An 11,943-nucleotide genomic window follows, 5' to 3' on the forward strand; every position below is an offset into this window, starting at 1 on the left:
AGGAGCTTTGCAAGAGGACCTGAGGTTCTCCTGTTCCCCCAAAGGGGGCTTGCCAGCAAGGGGTACGTGGTGCCCCCTAATGAAAGGCTGACCCAGAGGACGTGGGGTCACAGCTGCCAGCCCTAGGATGCTGGCCGGGGAGGAGGTCCTGGCACAGCCACCCTGGTATTGGTGATAATTATGTTCTGGGCGCTTCCGCCAGACAGGGACAGGTGTTGGGGGGGCGAGGTGGCAGAGGGACAGCCAGCTCCAGGGCTCAGGCTGAGTCATCCTGCCGGCCAGGGCCTGGGAGCAGGAGGAGGGGAGAGGGCTGTTCCCAGGGGGAGAGGCAGGGTGGGGAGGTCAGGAGATGGGACCAAACCAATCCAGCCGGAAGGGCAGAGAGCCCAGGACTGTCTCCCGGAGGGGACAGTCAGCCACCCCTCTCCCTCTGCTGCCCTGCCACCTGCCCCCACCTGCCCCCACCTGTCCCCACCACCTGCCCTGCTTATTTCCTTTCCTCCCAGTGACCCTGGTATCTGACCCTTCACACCACACACCTCCCCCACCCTCTCAGCCTTCCTCCCACCTCTCAGATGGCCCCTGCCCCAGGCCCCTGACGCTCGCTGTTGAGCAAAGTTGGGTTCCAGGCCCAAGAGAGTGACCTGGGGCATCTGGAGCCAGACAGACACCCTCCGAATCTGTCCACCATTTCCGAGCTGGGTGACCTTGGGGAAGTTACTTGACCACTCTGAGCCGCCATTCCCTCACCTGTGAAATTAAAAGAGCACCGTTTTACTGCAAAAGGTGACGTTAAGCTTCAAAAGGAGGTGCCATGTGTCGTGATTCCGTTTACACACTGTCCGGAAGCGGCAAACCCCCAGAGAAGGAAGCAGAGTGGTGGTTGCCCAGGGCGGCGGGAAGAGGGCAGGAGCAGGGCCTCGACCCTCAGGGGTGCGGGTTTTCTTCGGGGGCGGCTCTGAAATGCGTGGCGGTGATGGCTGCCCGGCTCTGGAAGCACTAAAACCACTCAACCGTGCGCTCTAAATGGGTGACGTGTACGGAATGCGAGTTCTGTCTCCAGAAAAAGCTGGTGATAAAAACAAGGTGCCCAGTGGGCGGGTGGCTGGCAGATGTGGGTGCCCAGGGCCCAGGGCCCCGACCCTGTGGCTGCTTTGTCACCTGGCCGTGCGTCCTGGGCGGGGGCTGCGGTTTCTGGCCAGAGCTCGAGTCGGTTTGCAGAGAGAGGGTGGAGCTGAGGCCGGGGGAGTCTCACCCTGAAGGCCAGGTGAGACGAACGAGGAGGGAAAGGACGGAGGGTCCGCCCTCTGCCCTCAGAAGGAGGCCACCAGAGCAGAGAGACCTGGGACAGAGACCTGGGACTCGGCGGCCACGGCCAGAGTGTGACTCTCAGCCCCGCCACGCACTGGCTCTGTGGCCTCGGGGACGTTACTTAACCTCTCTGGCCGCAGTTTCCTCTTCGGAAGAAATGGGGTGAGGATGCCCCCCGTCCTTACCTGCCAGGGGGCTGGGTCAGGAGGAGTGAGGGAATCTATGTGGAACATCAGGAGCAGGGCTTAGGCGCCCTGACTGCTGGGGAAACAATGGCCCTTTCGGTTGTCTGGTGGAGGAGTGGGAGGGGCGCTGAGTGAGGCCAGAGACCCGGGCCCAGTCCTGCTCCCTGGTCGGACTTACCCGCCTTCCCGGGAGCTGCAGGCTTGCCCAGACCAGCCCAGCCCAGCCCCGCTCTTCCCCTCCCCCTACCGTCTCAGCAGCCCTGTGCCCTGAGTGACATTACAGGTCTGGGACACGAGACTGTCCTCCCTGGGTTCTCACTTGTTCATCCGCCCAGCGACGGGACTGGACCAAAGCAGTCCCAGGTCCGAATGTTTGACGGCCTTCGCCGGCTCCCTGCACACCCCTGCCCCCCCGAGCACCCACCCTTGGCCCTTGGACAGGCCCCACGCCTGTCCAAGGTCTTCACCCCACCAGTGTCTCCCCATCACTCAGAGGCAGGAGCCCCCCCCTCCTGCTTCGTGCCCCCCTTGGGTCCGGAGGAGAGGGAGGTGGGCTAGCTGAGCATCTGCCTTGACGGAGGCCCCAGCCTGGACTCACCTTGGGCTGCACGCGTGACGCGGGGAACACGCTGGCTCTGGGCTCAGGTTGCCCCACCATAAAACAAGTTTAGCCCTGGCTGATGTGGCTCAGTTGGTTGGAGCGTCATCCCATAAAACCGAAAGGTCACGGGTTTGATTCCCAGTCAGGGCGCATGCGAGAGCCAACGGATTGATGTTTCTCTCTCACATAAACACTTCCCTCCCTCTCTCTCTCCCTCCCTCCCTTTCTCTCTAAAATCAATGGGCACGTCCTTAGGTGAGGGTTTAAAAAATGCAAAAAACAAAAACAAGCTTAACCATCTGCACGTCCTCTCTGTCTTCTAGGAGGGGACAGCGATAACCCCCAGCATCTAGAGGCAGGAAGGACCCTCCAACGACACTGAGTTCAACTCCAAATCCGACACTTAAAGACCCTTACCATGCTCAGGCTGTGCTTGCATACCTCCGGAATGACGGGGAGCTCACTATCCACCCTCAAAACCCACTGGATTTGCTTGACAGCAGTCACTGCATTTAACAGGTGTCACACACAGTGGCAGGCCCTCAAGTCTCAAAAATGAACAGGGACAAGGTGACACAGGCGAGAACAGTGTGCAGCTCTGAACCTTGACCGTTTCCAGCTACTGTTAGCTCTGTGCGGCCCTGAGAGCCTTAGCCTCGGCTCCGTCCTCTGTGAATGGCAGCCACAGCACCCGCCCATCAGGTCCTTGCAAAGACCCTGGGGACCTGTGGTCCCGGTGCACACGAGCATTCGTTTCACATGGGGCTCAGTCATGCCCGGGGCACGGGTGCTGGTGTCCCCCACCGTTTCCACATGAACTTTTCAGAGGCGCAGAGAGGCTGAGGAACTTGCCTGAGGTCACACTGCAGTGTGACAGGTAGAGCCCGACCTGCACCCCGGCTACCAGTGCCCAGGCCCCTCGGACCCCATGCCTCTCCCACGGGGCTCAGCTCGTGTCCTTCCTGCGACAGCGTGGGCAGTGGCACCCCATGCTCCCACGCGGCCCACAGACCCTTTTAGCCTCCTTTTCTTAGAGGAGGAGGGGGCCGGTGGTTCGCCATTGTTATTTTTAGCTCCACCCCCACCGCATTGTTTTGAATCCAGGGAAAGGAGCTCCTGAGGTCCTCGAGAGCCCAGCCAGCACCCTGCACTGGGTGACCTTAGCGGTTTAGCCAAGGAGCCTGGCGATGACAAGCTGACTAGAATCTGAGCTCTCTGACCCCACACCACCCCCACAGGGACTCGGTCCCACTGGGGGTGACTTGACAGAAGCCGCCCTCTCTCTCCTGTCCTGTCCAGCTGGCACCCGCAGGCAGGGGACAGGGCAGTCCTCCCAGCAGATGGACAGGGGGAGCTGGCTCTGGGCTGCGAGCTCGGGCATGCCCGGCTCTGCTGCCCATGTCCACTTGGCTCCAGGGTCGGTCAGCCCTGTGGCACCACCGGGCCTCAGGGAGGGACCCTTGCCTGGTGCCCAGTGAGCTGTCAAGGGGACACTGGGATGGGACAGGGACCGACAAGGCACCGTGGCGTAGCAGTGAAACCTGTGGCCCCAAACTGCCAGGGTGGGGCCCGAGCTCGGCCCGTGTGACACTGGGGGATCATTTCAACTCGCTGCACCTAGCTCTGCATCCCTACAATGTGCACAGGGCAGGAGCCATCTCGTACGGTCGCCGTGACAACTCACTCTGCATCAATGCCTGCGGAACCCTGGGCAGGGGTCCGAGAGAGAGAGAGAGAGAGAGGGGGAGAGAGAGAGAGAGAGAGAGAGAGAGGGCTTGGCGAGTGGCAGCTGGCATTGTCCCTCCCCCCCATCCTCCCACCTGCGATGCAAATATTTAGTAAGAATTGTACCCATTTATCGAGGCCACAGGGGTGTCCAACCTTTTGGCATCTCTGACCCACACTGGAAGGAGAAGAGTTGTCTCAGGCCACTTATTAAATATAGTGTGGCATGTAATCACAAAAGAATCTCAAAATGTTTTAGGTAAATGTACGATTTTGTGTTGGGCCGCATTCATAGCCATCCGGGCTGCACTTGGCCCTCGGGCGGCAGGTTGGACACCCCTGGGGCTTCCTAACAAAGTATGAAAACTTAGTCGCTTCAAGCAGCCAACGTCACCACACACAGTGTCCGTGGGTCAGGAATTCGGCAGCGGCGTGGCCGAGTCTGGCTCAGGATCCTCATGAGGCCAGAGGCAGGGTCTGAAGGCTGGACGGACCGGGGCTGGAGGATCCTCTCCCAAAGCGCCCCCCCACCCACACATGGAGGGCAAGGGTGTACTGGCTGCCGGTGGAGGCCTCAGCTCCTCACCGTGCGGGCACTGTCCCCTCTGCCTGGAACGCCCCTCCTCCTGCCCGGCTCCTGCCAGCTGGTCCCACCACCGAGCCTCAGTCCCGACGCCTCCTCCCAAAGATGGCTCCCTCGGACACTCTGCTGTGGACTGTGTCTCACCACGTTTCTTCGGGTTGGCAGTGCTGTAGTTTGCACTTTGCACTCACAGCACGCACGCGCGCGCACACACACACACGCATGCACAGAGTCATACTCAACCGTGGGAGCCAGAACTGGGATTGCGGTCCCTGCTTCATCCCTGAAGCACCACGCAGGCTAGCCAGCCTCTGGGACGGTTCCCGGGCACCTGGCCTCCCAGCATTCACAGCTTTGTGTCAGCCCCTCCCACGCTGAGCAGGGGGGATCTGTGTCACCCACAGGATATCGTGTGAGTGGCCGGAGTGTGACTCCCAAGGCTACGTCGTAAAAGACATTGCGGCTTCCGCTTGCTCTCTCGGGCCCTTTGCTCTGGGGGAGCCACGGAGGAAACACAGGGGGAGCAGGAAGAGAACACAGGGCCCCCACTCTGTCCAGGCCCTGGCCAAGTCTCGCCTCCTTCCCAGGGGTCTGTCCTAATCTGCTCCCTTCAATCTCCTCCTGACCTCAGACACAACCGCCCCCAACCCTACGGTAGTATATACCAGGGCGTGAGATCGCGGGGCTGCTTTGAAATCCCTTCGTGACACTAACTATTTCGACAGTGGTTGCCACTTAGGAGGTCCCTACTATATTCCAGGCACGCCCCACATACACACACGCACACCATCTCATCGAAACCCACAGTAACCTAGCATGGTAGGTATTACAGCTCTCCTTTTGCTGGTAAGAATCTCAAGGATCAGAGAGGTTAAGGAAGTTGCTCCAAGTCGCATAGTTAGGAGAGAGACTCAGGATTTCACCCAAATAGTCAATATATGGAAAGTGCTATAGCAGTTCCTGGCACATAGTAGGCATGCAATAAATGCCAGCTGCACTTTTTGTGTTGGTACCAACAGCTAGATCTGTCCAGCAGCAGAGCCGGGTTCCTGGGGCGAGGGGCGGGGGACCTCACTGATTCCTCTTGTCCAGGCCTCACTGTCCGTTTGTCTGCCCCGCTGGGATGTGGCATCTTGCAGAGCAGGGGCCAGGTCCAATTTGTCTGTGGGTCCTCAGCCCCCGTCACAAGACAGGCCCAGCGTAGGTGGCCAGTGATTGCTTACCGAGTAGAGGAAGTAATAACAGTATCAAGCTCCTTGAGGTCAGGGACCATGTTGCTGCCTAAGAATCAGGGGATTTCTCCAGCTTCATTTGTCACTGAGAATCATAGGATTTCATTCCGTTCAAGATGAAGGTATAGGGGGACACACTGTGCCTCCTCACACAACCAAAAAAAGGACAACAACAAATTTAAAACCAAAAAACAACCAGAACTGCCAGAAAGTCAAACTGTATGGAAGTCTGACAACCAAGGAGTTAAAGAAGAAACATTCTGACCACTAGGTGGTGCCAGCAGGCCACCTGCCTTCCTGAAGGCTGTTCTCAGGGAGAACCCACCCTGGAGGTTAAACCCTCAGGACAACGGCCTCCAGGCGGACGGGCAGAGGCAGTGTGTGTCAGGGTTAAAGACAGGTTTTAGGGTCAGGCAAACTTGAACTTGGAGGTTCCATGCAGGGCCCTGCTCTCGGTGAGTGTTCTGGGTCTCTACTCGGCAATGAACTCTCCGGGTGACCCGGCGCATGTCCTGTGACCTGCAACTTCAGGTTCTCCGTCTGTGAAGCGGGATAACAAGTCTCTTCCCCTGGGCATCGTGGAGACCCAAGAACGTTGGGTGTGTAAAATGTCCATGCTGCCTCCTGGCCCAGAACGGGGCTCCATGAGCCCTGCCTGTCACTAGTCATTACTACTCTACGTGTCCCAGCGTCCCCTAGGAAGAAGCCTGGGCAGGGCGCCCAGAGATCTGGGTCTGCGTTTGGCAAGTTGCTTGGCGTAACGGGTCCTCCGTTGGCCTCAGGCAGCCTTGAGAGACAAGGCGTGTCATGGAAAATAAGGGCTTGGGAATCAGACAGACTTGGGTGTGAATCCCACCCACCATTCCTCCCAGCTGTGTGACCGTGGGTCTCTCCGGGCCACTGAGGCAATTAACTAATTATTTGTGATTATCTCCTCTAAGTCTCTCTTCTTGGCTCTGTTGTGGTTTCCACAAGCGCCTGGATCATGTCTACACAGCTCACCCATGTAAACTCACTACTCGGTTCAGGGTCCAGCACGTAGTAAGTCCTCAATAAACCAGAGCTGTTATTATTATTATTATTGTGGTTACTATATTCATTCACTCAACAATGGTAGCAAGCACTACATTCAGAGCTTTTCCTCACAATCCTGAGTCCTTATCTCTATTTTACAGGTGAGGAGACAGGCCCAAGACCACACAGCTACCAAGTGTCAGAAGCTGGGATTTAAAACAGAGCTCCACAATGGGTTGGCGTTGACAGATGTTATAAATTGAATAATGGCCCTCCAAAGCTCTCCACATCCTAATCCCCAGAACACTTACTTGACCAAAGGAACTTTGCCGATGTGATTAAGTTAAGGATCTTGAGATAGGAACATTATCCTGGATTACCCGAAGATCCTTCTAAGAGGGAGGCGGGAGGGCGGGAGTGGGAGGAAGCAGATGGGACGGAGGAAGGAGAGGGAGAAAGGGCCCCGTGATGGGGAGAAGAAGACAGCATCCGCTCTAGAAAAGGCAAGGAAAAGGACTCTCCCTTAGAGCCCCCAGATAGAGCCAGCCCTGTGGACACCTCTCACGCCGGGAGGCTGATCTGGGACTTCGACCACCAGAACCGCAAGGTGATAAGCGTGTGTTTTCCCAAGCCTCGGAGCTGGCGGTGACTTGTTGCAGCGCCCACAGGAAGCTAGTACACGGACACATGAAGCAACATCCAAAAAGCAGCTGGCATACAGCTGGAACTCACTATATGCTCCTTCCTTCCTGGCCCTAACCCCCTTCCAGCTGCAAAAGAATGGCAGAGGAGGAAAAGATTTCTGGGATCTTCCCGCACAACCAGGCCGCTTCACGCATGGAGCCTGAGGCCAGAGTTCAGAAACAGCTCGCGTGCACCCCACGTCCCACAGAGGTGAGCGGGGGTGGGAGGGAGCTGCTCTTCTGGACTCCAGCCCTGGGCTGCTGGGACGAAGTCGTGCCGTCCAAACTCATCTTCTAGGCGAGAAACGAAGACTTGGCGTTGTCCACGAGCATTGCAGCCCCAGACCCACGCTGACAGGATGTGCCTGCTCAGAACCCCCAGAATCCTCCTCTTCACGAGCTCTCCCCTCCCCCTTGGGAGCGGGCTCCTCCGTAATTATCCCCAGCAGACAGGCCATCAGGGTCTGGGAAAGCCACTTCGGGAGCAGCCCAGCTGTGGCGAAGGAATTAAAGAGCAACTCCTTAGTGGCCTTCAGCCTGGGAAAGCACTAAGGCCTTCCCGTCCCCGCCCCCTGGCTCCTCCCAGCGGCCCAGTCCTGACGGCAGTGAGAAGTCCCCTGGACGCAGGGTCCGGTGGAGCCAGGCACGTTTGTTACAGAAAGTGCTCACGCCTGCTGGGATCCTCGGTCCTTACAGCTCTGCAAAAGTGAGGCTGCTGCTGTCCCATTTTACAGGTGAAGAAACCAAGGCTCAGAGAGAAGAAAAGACTTGCCCAAAGTCAAGGTCCCATTGTGGCAGCACTGGGAGTGTGCTAACCCCATGAGCTCTCGTGGGATGACCCTGGAGCCGACTCCGGCACGTTCTGGTCCCGGTTCTGCTGTGGGACCCCAGCAAAACCCCTCTCTGAGTTTCTGCTCTCCTCACAGTAAACTAGGAGATAACAACCGTGTCCACCTCATGGGGGTGGGTGCCCGGGGGAATGAGTGAGTGAGCCCAGTGCCTGGCACACAAGGAGACACTCCATTAGAGCTTGCCCCACCCCCATCACACGGCAGTTCCTGGATAACCGCAGATGATACTGCGTGGCTCTGTGTGCCAGGAACTGTTAAAAAACAACAAAATTCAACTCAGAAAAATTTGAAGGTCTAATTGGCTCTCTTAAATGATTTATGAATCGGGCAGCAGCTCATCTGACAGGCAGGGAAACACTCTGAGGAGTTATACAAAATGGAATGTTTTTGTAGAAAGAAGGGTGAGACAGGGAGGTTGGGATAAGGAGATCGTCAGCAAAGAAGAAGGAGAAGAAGGAGGAGGAGGAGAAGAAGAAGCAGCAGCAGAAGAAGAAGAGAAAGAAAGAAAGGAAGGAAGGAAGGAAGGAAGGAAAGAAAGGAAGGTCATTGGAAGAAAGTAAGAGTTCGGGGTGATCATGGCTTCTCATTGCCTGAGCTGCAGTGTTTTTTATTGGCTGGACTTGTTGCTGGGCAAGAAGAAAACCTTCCTCCTGCAGGGATAGTCAGTAGATGCAGCTTCTTATTGGGAATGCCAGGGATGTCTCTTCCTGTGTGGGGTGGTTGACGATGAATGGTAAGGAGTTCTCTTTACAGGTTGTCCCAGCTCCGATGTTAGTTGAAATTTCCTTATTAATTTTCACAGAACCCAACACACACACAAAAAAGTCCCTGCCCTTAGAACTGACAGTCTGGTCCAATGGGAAACAACCAATAAACAAAATGAGAACCTTAACGAATATGTCAGAAAGTAGTGAGTGCTGGGGTGACAGGGCATGCTGGGGTGGGGGGGAGTGGGGTATGATGGAAACAGGTGGAGCAGGACGGGAGGGGGTGGCCATGGGGTGCTCTGAGGGAGGGCTGTTCCCCGCAGAGTGAGACTGGGTGGCGGGGGGTGGTGGGGACTGCCCAACATGGTCACACAACACTGAGAGGCCTGTGTGGCCCCAGCGGGGCAAGCAGTGAGAAGCCAGAGGCATAGTAGGGTGACAGCCGAGCCAAAGACCACGGTGGCCGCAGGGCGGACGCTGGCTCTCACTCGAGTGAGGTAGGAGCCGTCCGAGGTGTCCGCTTTGTCCACGACACCTTTGAAACCCAGATCCTCCCTGTGGCCCCGCCCCCTCCATATGATGCTCTTGCAAATCTGATCGTCATAAGGTGTCAGCACTTAAAGGGACCTTGGAGGTGATTTGGCTTCAATGGCAGGTAAGGAAAGGAGGCTGGAGAGGGGAAGGGGCTTGCCCAAGGTCACTCAGTGCCCCAGAGGCGTCAGCTATTAAGCCCAGGGCTTCTCCCACCCAGAGCAGGTCCTTCCTGCAGCAGAGCCCTCCTTGAACGTGAACGGGACGTTTTGTTCTTCCAGCTGGATCCAGTGGTCCCCAGGGGCACATTCTGGTTTGCCTTTGCCAAGGCCTCTCCAGCTAAGGGTCCCCTCCAGGCTTCGGAGCTTCTGCCACGTCTGGCAGAAGCTGTGCCCTCGGAGGACAGCCCTCCCACCGCACTTGGCATAGAGGAGCCTGCATGCCTAGGCCGGGCCCCCCCGGGCTTGCCCTCCTCCCAGGCATCTTGCCCCACAGGGTTTCCGTCCGAACACAGACGGCGGGACACTGCAAGCAGCTGCTCGCTGCCCCGCTGCCACGGTTGCCCTGTTGAAGCAAGGAGCTCCTGACCTCTCTTTCTTCCGCACCCTGTGCATAGTCATGTCAGCTCTGCAGCTGCCACTACCAGCTCGTCAGCTTCAGTTCAAGGGGAAGGAACATCCACCATCCATCCACTCCCTGGTCTTCCATCCACCCACCGCCCTATCTTCCTGCCCCCGGTCCATTATTTAATCTTTTCACCCATCTATCCAGTTACCCCATCCATCCATCCATTCAACCATCAGTCTCTGATTACTATTGGTCCATCCCCTCCTTACCCATCCAATCCATCCCTCTATTACACTCTCTCATTCACCCATTATTTGCCCCAAAACCTATCTTTCTGCCTGTCCATTGTTCTACCCATGCACTCACCCACCTGTCCCCTTACCGATTTCCCCACCCATCCACGCACTCCCCACCTTCCTCCCGTCCATCCATCCATCTCCCCACCCACTTCCTACTCCTCCGCCAACCAACTCATCAGCCTGCCTCTCGGTCCATCCACTGTTCGCACAGCATTCCTAGAGGCAGGTCTCGGGTGCCCAGCATCGTACCAGTAACACGTACAGCAGTAGCGGCGGCTCACTGAACACTTGTTTCACGCCAGGCACTCTGCCCGCGCCCTCACGGAGCCCTCCTGTCCCTGTTTGACAAGCAAGGGAAACGTGCTGGACAGCCTCAGCGAGAAGGTTGTCAGACTGCTTAATTCTTAAGGCAGCTTTGCAAGGCAGATGCTATCACCATTCTGCAAAGGTGGAAACTGGGGCCACGCGGTGTGCCTAGAGTCCCAGTGCCCGTGAGTGACCACCACTGGCATCCCGGGACCTGGTGTCCAGTGCTGGCCGCCACCCCAACAACGTGCAACTGTGTGCGTCAAACCAGGTTTGGGGCCTCCGGGATTCCTTCGCCGGTAAATGAGGGGATAGTGGGTGTGGCTTCTGACTTGTGATTCCTCCGGCTCTTCCTCCATTTCTCCCCGTCTCCTTCTCCTCATTGAAAAGCCACGAAGGCTCAGGAGAAGAGCTGGGCTAGGGGAGTTCTGCGTCCCTGGCCTTGGACCTGGCTGGGCCCAGCGTGGACCCACCCACGACTCCATTTCACTCACTCGATCACCAGCTGCCTGTTTCTGGGTGTGCACCGCACAAGGACCTGAGCCTGGGGACTTCACTTCTCACCTCGGCCCCGGGGCAGTCGACACACAGCCAGGGTGGCAGCCCCCGCCCCTCCCCGACCCCACCCCCAGAAGAGGAGAGCCTCGTCGGCCGCTAGCTTGTTATGGGACCTTGTCGTGCCCCTCAGTTTTCTCCCTGCCCATGGGCTAGTGATACCCACCTCCGTCAAGGAAATGAATGATGGACGGGACGCACTCGACATGCCCCCCCCACTTCCTGATGTGTATGTAAATAACGGGGTTGTGCTTGAGCAGGGTTCCCAAGATGGGCTTGTGGGTGGGAGCAGGGACCCCCTGAAGTTGTGCACCGTGTTCTGTGTGCGCTCGCGCCATCTTTGACCGGGAAGATCTGTTTCTTTCATCGGATTCTGAAGAGGTCCACGGCATTGTTGCTGTTGATCATTACTTACGGAGCGCTCGGTGTTTAATGTGCTGTATCTCATTGTAATCCTCAGGGGACGGTAGACCTAGACAGGAATAGTGGTGTAGCTCAGGGACTCCGGAGCCTCATTGGTTGGGATCAAATCCTGGCTCTACTGCTTCCCAGCTGCGTGACCTTGGGCACGTTACCTAACCACTCTGTGCCTCGGTTCCGTCAGATATAAATCAGATGGCAAACATATTTGCTTCGTGAGGATGGTTGGAGGAGTAAATACTGGCCCAGGGCCCGGAGCCATGCCTGGCACCAAACAAAGGCTCAGTAAATCTTATCTTAAAGTAGACGAGGAAATGGGGGTTGGGAGATGTCGAAGGACTTGTCTGGGGTCGACCAGCTGGGAGACAGCCCA

This window comes from Phyllostomus hastatus, unplaced genomic scaffold (assembly GCF_019186645.2).
Source record: "Phyllostomus hastatus isolate PE091 unplaced genomic scaffold, TTU_PhHast_1.1 phas_scaffold_755, whole genome shotgun sequence".
NCBI lineage: Eukaryota > Metazoa > Chordata > Mammalia > Chiroptera > Phyllostomidae > Phyllostomus > Phyllostomus hastatus.